This window comes from Diceros bicornis, chromosome 4, assembly GCF_020826845.1.
Source record: "Diceros bicornis minor isolate mBicDic1 chromosome 4, mDicBic1.mat.cur, whole genome shotgun sequence".
Taxonomy (NCBI): Eukaryota; Metazoa; Chordata; class Mammalia; order Perissodactyla; family Rhinocerotidae; genus Diceros; species Diceros bicornis.
In genome coordinates, this window is record NC_080743.1 from 95,788,352 (window position 1) to 95,805,007 (window position 16,656).

The 16,656-nt window shown below is 37.8% G+C and overlaps 1 protein-coding gene across 2 annotated transcripts in view; it reads left to right on the top strand.

Moving 5' to 3' along the window:
• Positions 1 to 16,656, top strand: part of KIFAP3 (kinesin associated protein 3) — a 171,568-nt gene that overhangs the window by 56,608 nt on the left and 98,304 nt on the right. The gene's annotated exons all lie outside the window — the stretch shown is intronic.

The window sequence follows — 16,656 nt, forward strand, 5'->3', positions numbered from 1 at the left end:
GCTGATCTTCCTCACAAAAAAAAAATCATTAGATGATTATGTATTATTGGTATAAGTGGATTCTCTTTCAGGTAGTCTAAATATATAGTATGTCTGCCTACTCTTTTTTCTTCTTTTAAAATCAAATGAACTAGGAAGTAGCTTATGCTTATTAAGTGACATGGCATGCTCTTTGAAAACCTAAGATTGATTTATCAGATTTAATAAGTGCCTTGAATTCTGATACTTGAAATATATGAAATTTCATTTTACCCACAGATATTTAGTATCATTTTCATCATTGGCTTTTAATTATTGGTGATATTGTTTTAAGATTGAATTTACTTAGAAAGATTAATCATAAACATGTTTTTGTTTTCATTGATCTTATATTTAAGAATATGATGACATGATGATATATATGCTCCTGAGTAGTTCGAGTGTGGCTAAATAGTTGCTTCCCCTTACTATAAGTTGAAGTATAGTCTTTCATTTATGTGTTAGATTAAATTCACCTTTAGTAGGTTCACAGAATTCAAATTGATTTGCCATCAGCATGTGTCTACTATGTGTTGATTAGATTTGTATTTAGGTAATACCTCTTATGTGTCATCTATCAAAAATGATCTCAAGAATATTATTAAAAGTTATTTTCTGCTAAGATCAGAGTTTTGGAAGATACAATATAAATTGCCTCATCAAACCTCATTTTTTATTGAAGAGGAAAAACTGAGGTTCAGAGGAGGTAATTCATCCAAGGTCATAAGAGTGATTTGATTAGCCAGATTTTTTACTGTAGATGGTATACATTTCATCTTTTATTGTGAAAGAAATGGTTTTATTTAAGGGCATTGGATAGAATCAGAATTTTTATTTGTTTATTTTGAAGCTTTTTTGTTTGTTTATTGCGATAACATTGGTTTATAACATTGTGTAAATTTCAGGTGTACATTATTATACTTCTATTTCTGCATGGATTACATCATGTTCTCATGTTCACCACCCAAATACTAATTACAATCCATCACCACACACATGTGCCTAATTATCCCTTTCACCCTCCTCCTTGCCCCCTTCCCTCTGGTAACCACCAATCCAATATCTGTCTCTATGTGTTTGTGTGTTGTTGCTATTATCTACTACTTAATGAGTGAGATCATACGGTATTTGACCTTCTCCCTCTGACTTATTTCACTTTGCATAATACCCTCAGTGTCCATCCATGTTGTCACAAATGGCTGGATTTCATCATTTCTTATGGCTGAGTAGTATACCATTGTGTATATACCACGTCTTCTCTATCCACTCGTCCCTTGATGGGCACTTAGGCTGCTTCCAAGTCTTGGCTATTGTGAACAATGCTGCAGTGAAGATGGGTGCATGTATCTTTACGCATTGGTGTTTTCACGTTCTTTGGATAAATACCCAGCAGAGGAATAGCTGGATCGTATGGTAGTTCTATACTTAATTTTTTGAGGAACCTCCATACTGTTTTCCATAGTGGCTGTACGAGTTTGCACTCCCACCAGCAGTGTATGAGAGTTCCCTTCTCTCCACATCCTCTCCAACACTTATTGTTTCTTGTCTTGTTAATTATAGGCATTCTGATGGGCATGAGGTGATATCTCATTGTAGTTTTGATTTGCATTTCCCTGATAATTAATGATGTTGAACATCTTTTCATGTGTCTGTTGGCCATCTGTATATCTTCTTTGGAGAAATGTCTGTTCAGCTCTTTTGCCCATTTTTTAATTGGGTTGTTAGTTTTTTTGTTGTTGAGATGCATCAGTTCTTTATATATTTTGGAGATTAACCACTTATCAGATGTATGGTTTGCAAATATCTTCTCCCAATTGTTAGGTTGTCTTTTCGTATTGTTGATGGTTTCCTTTGCTGTGCAGAAGCCTTTTAGAGTTTGATGTAGTCCCATTTGTTTATTTTTTCTCTTGTTTCTCTTGCCTGGTCAGACATGGTGACCAGGCATGAAAATAGGTTGCTAAGACCAATGTCAAAGAGCGTACTGCCTATGTTTTCTTCTAGAAGTTTCATGGTTTCAGGTCTTACATTCAAGTCTTTAATCCATTTGGAATTAGTTTTTGTGTATGGTGAAAGGTAATGGTCTACTTTCATTTTTTTGCATGTGGCTGTCAGTTTTCCCAACACCATTTGTTGAAGAGACTTTCCTCTCTCCATTGTATGTTCTTGGCTCCTCTGTCGATGATTAGCTGTCCATAGATGTGTGGGTTTATTTCTGGGCTTTCGATTCTATTCCATTGATCTGTGTGTCTGTTTTTGTGCCGGTATCATGCTGTTTTGGTTACTATAGCTTTGTAGTATATTTTGAAATCAAGGAGTGTGATACCTCCAGCTTTGTTCTTTTTTCTCAGGATTCCTTTAGCTGTTTGGGGTCTTTTGTTGTTCCATATAAATTTTAGGATTCTTTGTTCTATTTCTGTGAAAAATGTTGTTGGAACTTTGATAGGGATTGCATTGAATCTATAGATTGCTGTAGGAAGTATGGACATCTTAACTATGTTAATTCTTCCAATCCAAGAGCACGGAATATCTTTTCATTTCTTTGTATCTTCTTCAATTTCTTTCAACAATGTTTTATAGTTTTCAGTGTACAGATCTTTCACCTCTTTGGTTAAGTTTATTCCTAGGTATTTTAGTCTTTTTGTTGCAATTGTAAATGGGATTGTATTCTTAATTTCTCTTTCTGCTACTTCGTTGTTAGTGTATAGAAATGCAACTGCTTTTTGTATGTTGATTTTGTATCCTGCAACTTTACTGTATTCGTTTATCACTTCTAAAAGTTTTTTGGTGGATTCTTTAGGGTTTTCTATATATGAAATCCTGTCATCTGCACATAATGACAGTTTCACTTCTTCCTTTCCAGTTTGGATCCCTTTTATTTCTTTTTCTTGCGTGATTGCTCTGCCTAGGACTTCCAAAACTATGTTAAATAGGAGTGGTGAGAGTGGGCATCCTTGTCTGGTTCCTGTTCTTAGAGGGATAGCTTTCACTTTTTCACCATTGAGGATGATATTAGCTGTGGGTTTGTCATATATGGCCTTTATTATGTTGAAGTGCTTTCCTTCTTTACCCATTTTATTCAGAGTTTTTATCATAAATGGATGCTGTATCTTGTCAAATCCTTTCTCTGCATTTATTGAGATGATCATGTGATTTTTATTCTTGATTTTATTAATGTGGTGTATCACGATTGATTTGCCAATGTTGAAACATCCCTGCATCCCTGGAGTAAATCTCACCTGATCATGGTGTATAATCTTTTTAATATATTATTGTATGCGATTTGCTAGTATTTTGTTGAGGTTTTTTGCATCGACGTTCATCAGTGATATTGGCCTATAATTTTCTTTTATGTATTGTCCTTGTCTGGATTTGGTATCTGGGTAATGTTGGCTTCATAGAATGAGTTAGGGAGATTCACCCCTCCTCAATTTTTTGGAAGAGTTTGAAAAGGATAGGTATTAAATCTTCTTTGAATGTTTGGTAGAATTCACCAGGAAATCTGTCTGGTCCTGGACTTTTATTTTTGGGGAAGTTTTTGATTACTGTTTCGATCTCCTTACTGGTGGTTGATCCATTCAAATTCTCTATTTCTTCTTGATCCAGTTGTGGCAGCTTGTATGATACTAAGAATTTATCCATTTCTTCCAGATTGTCCAATTGGTTGGCAAATAGCTTTTCATAGTATTCTCTTATAATCTTTTGTATTTCTGAAGTGTCCGTTGTAATTTCTCCTCTTTCATTTCTGATTTTACTTATTTGAGCCTTCTCTCTTTTTTTCTTGATGATTCTAGCTAAAGGTTTGTGAATTTTGTTTATCTTTTCAAAGAACCAGCTATTGGTTTTATTAATTTTTTCTATTTTTTTTTAGTCTCTATTTCATTTATTTCTGCTCTGATTTTTATTATTTCCCTTCTTCTACTGATTTGGGGCTTTGCTTGTTCTTCTTTTTCCAGTTCCTTTAGGTGCATTGTTAGATTGTTTATTTGAGATTTTTCTTGTTTGTTGAGATAGGCCTGTATTGCTATAAACTTCCCTCTTAGAACTGCTTTTGCCATATCCCATAAATTCTGGCATGTCGTATTTTCACTTTCATTTGTCTCCAAGTATTTTTTGATTTCTCCTTTGATTTCTTTGTTGACCCAGTTGTTGCTCAGTAGCATTTTGTTTAATCTCCACATATTTTTGGCTTTTCTGATTTTCTTCCTACAGTTGATTTCTAGTTTCATACCGTTGTGGTCAGAAAAGATACTTGGTATTATTTCAGTCTTCTTCAATTTATGGAGACTTGTTTTGTGGCCTAATATGTGATCAGTCCTGGAGAATGTTCCATGTGCATTTGAAAAGAATGTGTATTCTTTGGTTTTTGGATGGAATGTTCTGTATATATCTACTAGGTCCATTTGTTCTAGTGTGTCATTTAAGTCCAGTGTTTCCTTATTGATCTTCTGTTTGGATGATCTATCCCTTGGTGTAAGGGGAGTGTTAAAGTCCCCTACTATTACTGTCTATTTCTCTTTTTATGTCTGTTAATAATTGCTTTATATATTTATGTGCTCCTGTGTTGGGTGCATAGATATTTACAAGTGTTATATCCCCTTGTTGGATTGTTCCCTTGATCATCATGTAGTGCCCTTCTTTGTCTCTTTTTACAGTTTTTGTTTTAAAGTCTATTTTGTCTGATATGAGTATTGCTACCCCAGATTTCTTCTCATTACCATTAGCATGGAGTATCTTTTTCCATTGTTTTACTTTCACTTTGTGAGCGTCTTTAGGTCTGAAGTGTGTTTCTTGTATGCAGCACATATATGGGTCTTGTTTTTTTATCCAGTCAGCCACCCTATGCCTTTTAATTGGAGCATTTTGCCCATTGACGTTTACAGTAGCTATTGATAAGTATGTACTTACTGCCATTTTTTAACTTTTTTTTTCTCGGTGTTTAGTAGTTCTTCTCTGTTCCTTTCTTCTTCTTTTGCTGCCTTCTCCTGTGGTTTGATGGCTTTCTTTAGTATTATATTTGGGTTCCTTTCTCTTAGTTTTTTGTGTATTTATTATAGGTTTCTGGTTTGTGATTACCACGGGGTTCATATATAGTAACCTACGTGTACAAGAGTCTATGTTAAGTTGGTAGTCTCTTTAGTTTGACCTCTGTCTGAAAGCTCTATTCTTTAACTCCCCTCCTCCCACATTTTATGTTTTTGGTATTATATCTAACCTCTTTTTTTGTGCATTTGTATCCATTACCCTCTTATCATGGAAATAGATAATTTTTCCTATTTGTGGTCTTCTCTTTTGCCCTTAAATAAGTCCCTTTAGCATTTCTTGTAGTACTGTTTTCTTGGTGACAAACTCCTTTAATTTTTCCTTGTCTGGGAAGCTTTTTATCTCTCCTTCCATTTTGAATGAGAACCTCACTGGGTAGAATATTCTTTGCTTTAGGTTTTTTCCTTTTAGCACTTTAAATGTATCGTACCACTCTCTTCTAGCCTGTAAGGTTTCTGCTGAGAAGTCAGCTGATAGCCTTATGAGGTTTCCTTTGTATGTAACTTGTCTTTCTCCTGCGGCTTTTAGGATTCTCTCTTTATCTTTAATTCTGGACATTTTAATTGTGATGTGTCTTGGTGTGGGCCTCTTTGGGTTTATCTTGTTTGGTGCTCTCTGTGCTTCCTGTACCTGGATGTCTGTTTCCTTCCTTAGGTTAGGAAAGTTTTCAGCTATTATTTCTTCAAATAGATTCTCTGCCCCTTTGTCTCACTCTTCTCCTTCCGGGACACCTATAATATGGATGTTAGTGTGCTTGATGTTGTCCCAGAGGTCCCTTAGACTGTCCTCACTCTTTTTAATTCTTTTTTCTTTTATCTGTTTAGCTTGGGTGATTTATTCTAGTCTTTCATCCAGCTCACAGATCCGTTATTCTGTTTCCTCTACTCTGCTTTTGAGTCCCTCTATTGAATTTTTCATTTGCAGTATTGTATTCTTCATTTCTGATTGGCTCTTTTTTATATCTTCCTTTCTTTGTTGATGTTCTCACTGAGTTCATCCATTCTTCTCCCAAGATCAGCGAGCATCCTTAACACTCTTTGTTTGAACTCTCTTTCAGGTAGGTTGCTCATTTCTGTTTCGCTTAGTTCCTTTTCTGGGGTTTTGTCCTGTTCCCTTAACGTGGAACGTATTCCTTTGCCTCCTCATTTTGTCTCTTTCCCTGTGCTTGTGTCTATGTATTAGGTAGGTCAGCTACGTCTCCTGCTCTCAGAGAGGTGACCTTATATAAGTGATGCCTTATGAGGCCCAGCAGTGTGCTTCCCTCTGTTCCAAATGGTCCAGGAGTGACCCCTGTGTGGGCTACATGTGTTTTTCTGTTGTGGCGGGGTTGCTCTTCGTGTAGGTGCCCAGGGAGGCTGAGCTGTCCCCCTGGCCAGCTGGTTGTAATGCTCAGCTGCTTGTAGTTGTTGTGGGCCCTTCAGTCTCTTTATCAGGTGTGGGGAGCCCCAGCACAGTTTGCTGCAAGGTCTAATAGCACATTCCTGTTGCTGTATTTCTATTTAGTGAATAGGCCCCCAGCATGGCAGGTTGTTAGGCTCAGGGGCTTACAATTGCTATAACCATCGAGGCTTTAGGTCTCTTGTCAACTCTCTCAGGATTGCAGCTGGGTGGCGCTGGCCCCAGGCAGGGGAGCACCCAATTGTTTCAGGCTTTCGAAGGTGGGGCCAACCCCCTATGTGGCTCTTTGAGAAGCACAAGTCTTCTGCAGCTGACAAGCCCCACCGCCCACAGGTCCACACACACAGTCACCACAGTCCTGCCCTGTGCACACGCCCTGATCTCCTGAAGTGGACCCAGTCTCTCCAAGGTGGGAGCCCCACACATTCCACCACCACCCCATACTCTCCAGCCACTCCTTGCACACACCCTGCCCCACAGAGGTGGACCCAGTCGCCAGGCTGCAGAGAATTCAGGCAGCTCCCTTAGCAGTCCCACAAGTTGCCCGAGGGCTTGTTGGGTGGGCCCAGTCCCTAGAGTGGGCTGCCTGATCTGCTTGAGCCAGATTAAATTGGTGCTCTAGTCCGTGGGGCAGACCCTGGGCTAGCAGGCCACAGGGTGAACTCCAGTGGCGTCTGCCAGCGCCTGTGTCAGCACGCCCATACCAGGTCACAAGAATGGTTGCCACCAATGTCCCAATCCCTGGGACACTGAGGTCTCACCTCTCACCGAGATGCATTCAGAGCCTATCAGGTGAGTCTCTTTTCACCAAAGGGCTGTGCACCCTTCTTTCTGGTGATTTTAGGTAGCTTTCTGAAATGGGTAAGTTTGTGTGTAGGCCCTTTAAGAGCCCGTTTTAATTTCTTTGTGAACCAGCTGTTCTGGGGGTACTCCCCAATGTTTTAGTAGCAAGCAAAGTCAGACATTATGCCACTCGTCTCAGTTGTGCTGGGTCCAAAAAATGCCTGTAGCGGGAGTGCTCCCTGGCTTAGGGCCCCACTCCTCCAGGGAAGGCTGTGTACCTTTGGGCTGATCCCGGGTGGCTGTGAAGCACTGTGGCTTGTGAAGGTGGTGTTTTTGCTCTCCAGCAGGGAATTTCTGCCTCTTCCACCTCGATTAGGATTGTCATTTGTTGCAGGAGTTCCTCTTATCCAGTTTTCAATTCTCTCTCAGGGGTAATTTTTCTAAGAGTAGTTGTAAATTGGCTGTGTCCGCGGGAAGAGGTGAATTCAGAGTCTGCCTACGCCGCCATCTTGACTTCTCCCCCTTGAAGCTTTTTTTTTTTTTTGAGGATGATTAACCCTGTGCTAGTGTCTTTTAGCAATCCTCCTCTTTTTTGATGAGTAAGATTGGCCCTGGGCTAACATCTGTGCCCATCTTCCTCTACTTTATATGGGACATCCCCACAGCATGGCTTGATAAGCAGTGTGTAGGTCCGTGCCTGGGATCTGAACCTACAAACCCCAGGCTGCTGAAGTGGAGTGCGTGAACCTAACCACTGTGCCACCAGGCCAGCCCCTAGAATCAGAATTTTTAGATCTTGACTGGCCCTTACATTTATGTCTGGATGTAGTGAATTATCTCCTAAGTTTGAAGATGAAATAGCAGAGGATCAGAGAGATTAGGTAATTTGCTCAAGGAAATATCTCCAGGTATTTGGCTTCCTACTCTTTCTCTCTGCCTCCAGGGCAAAATTTTTTTTAATCTATGCTTAAAAAAAAAAAATTTTTTTAGCAAGGTTAAGTATAAGTAATTTTTTAAATGGTGTCCAGAAACACTGAAAAAGAATTACTTAAAGGCTGAAATAAATTTGCTGATAGATTGTTGATAAACTGTCACTTTATATAGAATGTTTAATACAAGTATTAATTAACTATAAATTCCATTTTATAGACATAGAATTGAGAGGGCGTTGCATGTTGAGATGATTACTAAATTTAGCTTTTGGGTTTGGACCTTCATCAACCAGAAAGACATGATTAGAAGGCTGTGTCTTGTGTTCAACCATCCAATTGGACCACATAGCACATATTTTACATTCCATTCTCTGCAATGGAAATACATATTAATAAAAAATCTCTCCGGGTTACTTTATTATTAAGTTTGCTATAACAACCAGTGTGTACTCTTGCTTTTTCAAAAGAAAAATCTTACTTATTATAATTAGTAACAGAAGAAGCCTGTGGCAATTTTATTTAAAATGGGTGGAGGGGAGGGATGGCTGATCTATTTGTGAGGTTGTATTATATATTTAAATAAAGTGTTCATTTTACTGTTGAACATGTGAACTAATACTGACCTTTTTTTTAGTTATATATTTTAAAGAAAATTTAGTTTGCTTTAAAAAATTTTCAATTGATTTAAATTGGGTTTTCCTATTTCTTATATTAATAAAATATAACAAAAAGGAAATAAGTCATATTAGAATATGATTTTAAGAACAACAACAAAGAGGATATATATTCTTTAGGTTGCTCATTTTCTTATTAAGTTTTGAGAGTTCTTTTTATATTTTGAATATGAGTCTTTTATCAATGATATGTTTTGCAAGTATTTTCTCCTTTTGTATGGCTGGTCTTTTTATTCTCCTATGAAGATAGAATGTTTTAATTGTTATGAAGTCTAGTATATTGAAAAAAAAATTTAATGGATTGTATTTTGGTGTTGTATCTAAGAAATCTTTGCCTAATTCAAGGTCACAAAATTTCTTCCCATGTTTTCTGTGAGAAGTTTTATAAGGTTTGTGTTGTTGTTTTTGCTGTTTTTGTTTTAGTCAATGATCCATCCATTTTTAGTTAATTTTTTTATGTGGTGCAAGGTATGGATCAGGATTCGTTTTGAATATGAATGTCCAATTGTTCCAGCACCAGTTGTTGAAAAGACTAAAATTCCTTTGCACCGTCTTGAAATTCCCTTTCTACCTTTGTTGAAAATCAGTTAGCTCTGTATGTGTGGTTCTATTTTTGGACTCTCTCTCCTATTCCTTTGATCCATGTGTCTGTGCTTTTGCCAATACATCTTAGTCTTGATTACTGTAGCTTTATAGTAAGTCTTGAAATCACATAGTGTAAGGCCTCAAATGTAGTTATTCTTTCTCGAAATTATTCTGGCTGTTTCAGATCCTTTACTTTCCATATACTTTTAGAATCAACTAGTCTCTTTCTTAAAACAAAAAAAATCCTGGAATCTTGATTGGAATTGCATTGAATCTATTTGCAGAATTCAATATGTTAACCATATTGGATTTTCCAATCATGGACATGGTATAGCTCTCCATTTATTTAGATCTTGATTTCTTCCATCATTTTGTACTTTTTCTTTTTTTTTTTCAGTTTTTTTTTGAGGAGTATTAGCCCTGAGCTAAGATCTGTTGCCACTCCTCCTCTTTTCTTACTGAAGAAGATTGTCCCTGGGTTAGCATCCGTGCCCATCTTCCTCTACTTTGTATGGGACGCTGCCATAGCATGGCTTGATAAGCAGTGCGTAGGTCCGTGCCAGGGATCTGAACCTGCGAACCCCGGGCCACTGATGTGCAGCGTGGGAACTTAAACACTACGCCACTGGGCCAGCCCCCATTTTGTAGTTTTTAGCATACATATTTTGCACATATTTTGTTACATTTATACCTAAGTGTTTTACCATTATAAAGGGTAGTTTTTAGAAAAGAAATTATCAGTTTCCTGTTGTTGGTTATAGTTTATATAGAAATACAGATTTATGCATATTGACCTTGTGTCTTGTGACCTGGCTAAATTCATTTTTTAGTTGTAGTGGCTTTTGTAGATTCCTGGGGATTTTCTAAGTGGACGATTAAGTATCTGTAAATAAAAAGTTGTATTTCTTCCATTCTAATCTGTGTACTTTTGCTATTTATTTATTTGTTTATTTATTTATTTTGCCTTATTGTATTGGATAGGTCCTCTACTATGATGTTAAAAAGGAATGCTGTGAGTAGACATCTCTACCTTGTTACTGATCTTAAGAGGAAAACTGTGTCTTTTACTATTAAGTGTAGTGTTATCTAGGTTTTTTGTAGATACTCTATAAGTTTAAGTAAGTTCTGTTCTGTTTCTAGTTTGCCAAGACTTTTTATCATGAATGGATGTTAGATTTTGTCAGATGCCTTTTCTTCATCAATTGAGATGATCACATGGTTTTTCTTCTTTAGATTGTTGATATAGTGAATTGCATTGATTGACTTTCCAATGTTGAGCCAGTCTTGCTTTCAGGGGATAAACACTACTTGATCATGATATATTGCCTTTTTATATATTGCTAGATTTGATTAGCTAATCTATGTTTATGAGGGATTACTAGTTTATAGTTTTCTTATAATGTCTCGGTCTAGTTTTGCTATTAAGGTAACTGTGGCCTCATAGAATGAGTTGGGAAGCATTCTCTCTTCAATTTTTCTGGAAGGGTTTGTGTAGAATTGGTATTATTTCTACTTAAATGTTTAATAGAATTCACCAGTAAAAAAAGTCACCTGGGCCTGGAGTTTTCTTTGAATTCTTTAATACCTATAAGACTATTCAGCTTATCTATTTCTTTTTGAGTGCTAGCTTTGTAGTTTGTATCTTTCAAGGAATTTATCCATTTCATCTATGTTGTCAAATGTATGGCATAAAATTTTTTGTACTCTTCCCTTATGTCTTTAATATTTGAAGGTCTGAAGTTATTTTCCCTGTTTCATTATTGATATTGGTAATTTGTTTCTTCTGTTTTTTTATGGGTTATTGGTTTATCGATATTATTGATATTATCAAAGAACCAGCTTTTGGTTTTATGTTTGATTTTTGGAAGATATTTTCAGTGAATTCAGAATTCTAAGTTGACATACTTTATAAATATCACACCATTGTTTTCTGGCTTGCATAGATTTGATAAGAAGTCTGATGTAATTCTTATTTTTCCTCCTATATATGTAATGAGTCTTTGATTTTCTGCCTACCTCCAAGATTTTATCTTTGGTTTTCAGCAGTTTGAATATTTGTCTAGATGTGTGTGTGTGTTGTATTCTACTTGGTGTTCTCTGAGCTTGTATCTGTGGTTTAATGTCTTTCATTGCTTTTGGAAAATCCTCAGCCATTATCTCTTCAAGTATTTCTTCTGTCCCATTCTGTCTCTCTTCTCCTACTGGATTTATACGTGTTAGTCCATTTGATATAGTCTCATGGGTCCCAGATGCTATGTTACTGTGTTTTGTTCTTTTCATTTTTCTTTCTTTCTTTCTTTTTGGTTCAGTTTGGAAAATTTCTATTGACCTGCCTCTAAGTTTACTTATTATTAGCTTATATCAATTTTACTAATGAGCCCATTGAAGGTTTTCTTTATCTCTGTATTATGTGTGTGTTTTTAGCATTTCCATTTAATTCCTTTATTATCTCTTTGTGAAATTATTTATCTGTTTATTCATGTTATCCATGTTTTCTGTTAGATCCTTTAACATATTAATCATAGTTATTTTAAATTCTCTGTCTGGTAATTATATCTGAATCTGGTTCTATTGATTGCCTTATCTGTTTATCAATGGATTATTTCCTTGTTCTTTCATGTATTATAATTTTTGGTTGAAAGCTAGACATGATGTATAGATTAGTAAAGACTGAGATAAATATTGTTTATGTCTGGAAATGGGAAGACCTTTTTTTCTAGGCCTTTAATGTGGGGAATTAACTTGTCAGAAGTTTAGCTGTATTTTGTTTACCCTTCATGCACTATTAACTTCAAATTCATCTGGCATTGCCTTGTCTTTGGTGGGGTATTGGTTGCCAGAGGGTTTTTCTCAGTGTTCATGTTTCACCCTCCACTTCAGGCTTTCCCAATATGCATGTGCCTCAAAGAGAATCTTTCTCCTCATTTTAACCCTCCCCCAGAAATATACTGCATTATTTGTTACTTGGCTTTTGCTAATTCGGTGCCAGAGGCAGGGAGTGGGGAAGAAAGGAGACTTTCTTTCTTGTTCTGATTTAGCCTTAGGCTAGTCTTAGGCTTGTCCTTTGTCCATGGTTCTCAACGGTGGGGCTTCCTAAGTCATCCTGTCAAACCCTCTTCTCTGGATTTTTTTTCTGTTTCTTTCCCCCAGCTGCAGTGGGTGTTCACCTGTGCTTTAGATATCACAAGGTTTGCTGTACTTCCCTAAGAGACTTAAGTCTTTTGTTTTTTTAAGGGATATAGAGGGGAAATATCTGGACAGGATTTTATGCCTTTTCCCCAGTGGCAGCTGTACCCCTCTCCTAGGCACATGCTACTGAGGGGAAGTTTTCTTCCATTTCCTGTCCTGTCCCCAGTTTTTCTTGTGACCTGATAAGGTCCTTGGAAAGAAGCTTTCAAGGGCCGGCCCCGTGGCTTAGCGGTTAAGTGCGCCTGCTCCGCTGCTGGCGGCCCGGGTTCAGATCCCGGGCGCACACTGACGCACCGCTTCTCCGGCCATGCTGAGGCCATGTCCCACATACAGCAAATAGAAGGATGTGCAGCTATGACATACAACTATCTACTGGGGCTTTGGGGGAGAAATAAATAAATAAAATTAAAAAAAAAAAAAAAGAAGCTTTCAAGTGGTTGCAAGCTCCCTGAGCATCTGCAGCTTCAGGGTGCTATAGTCTTAGGCTACTTCATACTTGGCCTTTAGCTATTTGTTTAAAATTTTTTTGTGCAATCTTGTTACCTGCTTCTGTGGCAACTTTCATTTCCTCCAGTGCTCTGCCCAATATAAAGGAATGCTCATGACACTTGTCTCTTGGGGAGTTCCAATTTTTCTTATATTTCAGGCCTGTTAATATCCCTGCAACCTCAGCTCTCTGATGGGTTGTTGGTTTTTTTTAAGTTATGATTTTGTATCTGGATTTTTCTTGCATGTAGGGTGGGAACCACATCCTTTCCGGATTTTTACATCCTAAGGGCAAGTTTGAGGTTCTGCCCACTTTTCTTAATCACTAACTTCCATAGCATTTAAATTAATCTATTTCTATTATTGCCTCCTTCTAGTACATTTTCCACGATGTAGTCAGAATGACAGTTTTTAAAGAGCTCTTTGAATGCTGTGTTTCCCATCTCACCTCAGGCCCTTTTGTACATGCTGTTTTTTTTCCCATCTAGACTACCCTTTCCTTTGTCTCTTCACCTAACTTCAGATAACTTCTCTTCATCTGGAAGATTATTTTTCCTCAGAGAAGCCTTCCTTGACAGCTCCTCACACTGAGATTATACCAGGTCCACTCTGCATTCTCTCATGCTGCCATGTTGTTTTCTTACATATACTAGTTATAGAAGTACAATTAAATAACTGTATAATTGTTTCTTTACTGTATTTCACTTCCTCTAGAATATAAACTACATGAAGACAGGAACCATTTCTTTTTTGTTCACCAATATGTACTCAGGACTTAGTTAAGAAATATTTGTTGAATGAATAAATAAATAAAGCTGGAAAAGAAGTTATTCACTGTAATCAGTGAAGCTAGTGTGACAGAATTATAATTTTGTATAAATGTGACAAACATTTGTCACTGGCCTCTGTAGAAATTGTTGTAAGAAGTTAACAAATCAATGATTGACTCAGCCAGCTTAGAAGACTAAATTAGGAGAAAGGGAGAACCAAAATTAGAGAATCTTTGGAGATGGATTGGTACTTTTTCATGAAGAGCTCTAGGATATGACTGCAGTGTGCCCATGGAGTGTAGATGGAGATCTGAAGGAAAAATCATTGTTAGTTTGTAAATTTAACGTTTAGAAACAAAATTTACATTTACTCCTTTGCATGAAATGAAAGGAAAAAAGAATATTGAGGGCTCAATTATTAATGTGATTTTTATGAGGTCAGAGAAAGATTACAATAAAGATATGGAAAGGGTGGTATAAATAAATGCTTTAGATTTCCAATAAAAGAAAAAGTAGAGCAAGATTATTTATAAATCTTTTGGTAATTAACCAAAAAATATGAAGTTTTATAGAATTTCTCTTCTTTTTAGCCATCACTTTGTAAGAAAAACGTGAGATATTTTTATAACCAAATTTTTCTGATTGCTATCTTAAGAAATATGAATACAGAGCTGACATTACCAAATAAGTTCTGTCCTCTGTGATTTCTCGCTCTAAAACAACCTCTCTTGAAACAATTTCGTAATCTTCTAGAGTAGGGGTCAACAAACTTTTTCTGTAAATGGCTAGTCAGTATTTTAAGCCTTGTATTTCATACAGTCCCTGTCTAAACTACTCAACTCTGCTGTTGTAGCGTGATTGCAAGCATGGACAGTCTATTAAAAAATGAGAATGGGGGCCGGCCCAGTGGCGCAAGCGGTTAAGTGCACGTGCTCCTCTGCGGTGTCCCCGGGTTCGCCAGTTTGGATCCCGGCCGCTTGGATCCCGGTCGCGCACTGACGCACGGCTTGTCAGACCATGCTGTGCCAGCGTCCCATATAAAGTGGAGGAAGATGGGCATGGATGTTAGCCCAGGGCCAGTCTTCCTCAGCAAAAAGAGGAGGATTGGCAGATGTTAGCTCAGGGCCGATCTTCCTCGCAAAAAAAAAAAAATGAGAATGGCTGTATTCCAATGAAACTTTATTTATGGAAACTGAAATTTGAATTTCAAATAATTTTCATGTGTCATGAAATATTATTCTTCATTTGATTTTTTTTCACCCATTTAAAAATGTAGAAGTCAAAAACCGTTTTTGGCACTTCGGTTGTATGAAAACACCTGGTGGGTCAGATTAGACCCACTAGCCCTAGTTGCTGACCACTGTCATAGAGTTTCAACTATTACTCGTAGCCCAGCTTCTCTCCTAAGTTTTATAAGATTTTCCAAATGTCCACTGAATATCACCTCAAATTAAACATGACAAAAATTAAAATATTTTTTTGCCCTCCTTGTTCTACACTTGTTTTTCAATGTACAGATCTTAATTAATGACGCTTACCTCCATCTTATTGACTGTGCCAGAAAAGGGACCTGAGAGGGTTGACAGGGGCTTGACCCTTGGCCGGTGTCTGAGAAGTTGGATTTCAGGAGTTTTCCCACTATTCCCTAATTGATAAGTGTAGATTTACTGTGCCTAAACTGTTTGCACAAGCAGTGTGGTTTATGCTAAACTCCTGCTTTTCTTCAGGGAGTCTGGAATTTTAGTTTGTTCTAGGCAGAGGGTTTCTATGTGACTAGCCCCCAATAAAAACCTTGGGCATTGGGGCCGGCCCAGTGGCATAGCAGTTAAGTTCGCTGTTCTGCTTCGGCGGCCTGGGGTTCACTCTTTCGGACCCTGAGTAAGGATCTACTCACGGCTCATCAGGCCATCCTAAGGCAGCATCCCACATATAAGAGCCACAACTCTACAACTATGATACACAGCTATGTACTAGGGCTCCGGGGAGAAAAAAGAAAAAGAGGAAGATTGGCAACAGATGTTTGCACAGGGCCAATCTCCCTCAAAAAAAAAACAAAAAAAAATTAAAAAAAGAAAAAACCCTCGGGCATTGGGGCCAGCCTGGTGGCGTAGTGATTGGGTTCGCGCGCTCCGGCTTGGCGGCCTGGGGGGTTTGCGGGTTCGATCCTGGGCGCGGACCTATGCACCGCTTATCAAGCAGTGCTGTGGCAGGCGTCCCACATAAAATGGCGGAAGATGGGCACAGCTGTTAGCTCAGGGCCAATCTTCCTCCGCAAAATGAGGAGGATTGGCAATAGATGTTAGCTCAGAGCTAATCTTCCTCACAAAACAAATAAAAAAACAAAACAAAAAACCTTGGGCATTGAGTTGCAGTCTCAGTTCAATGCTGGAGCATGTCTTGTGTGGCTCTATCGGGAGAGGATTCTAGGAAGCTTACCCATAATTTCTTCTGGACTTTGCCTCCATGTGCCTTTTCCCTTTTCTGATTTTACTGTTCGTCCTTTCACTGTAATAAATCATGGTCGTGAGGCTTGTGAGTCATGGCTGAGTCTTGTGAGTCCTCCTAAGCAAATTGCTGAACCTGGGGGTAGTCTTGGGACCCCTAACACATTGACCAAGCCAAAAAACTGAAAGTCATCTTCAATGCTTTCTCTTCACTTCTTATTCAAATGCTTTGACTATATCTCCTAAACACCTCTCAAATTATTCTTTCCTATTCATCCTCTTTGTCCTTTCTTTGATTTAGACCCAAATCCCATCCCACCTGTCTAATGCAATATAT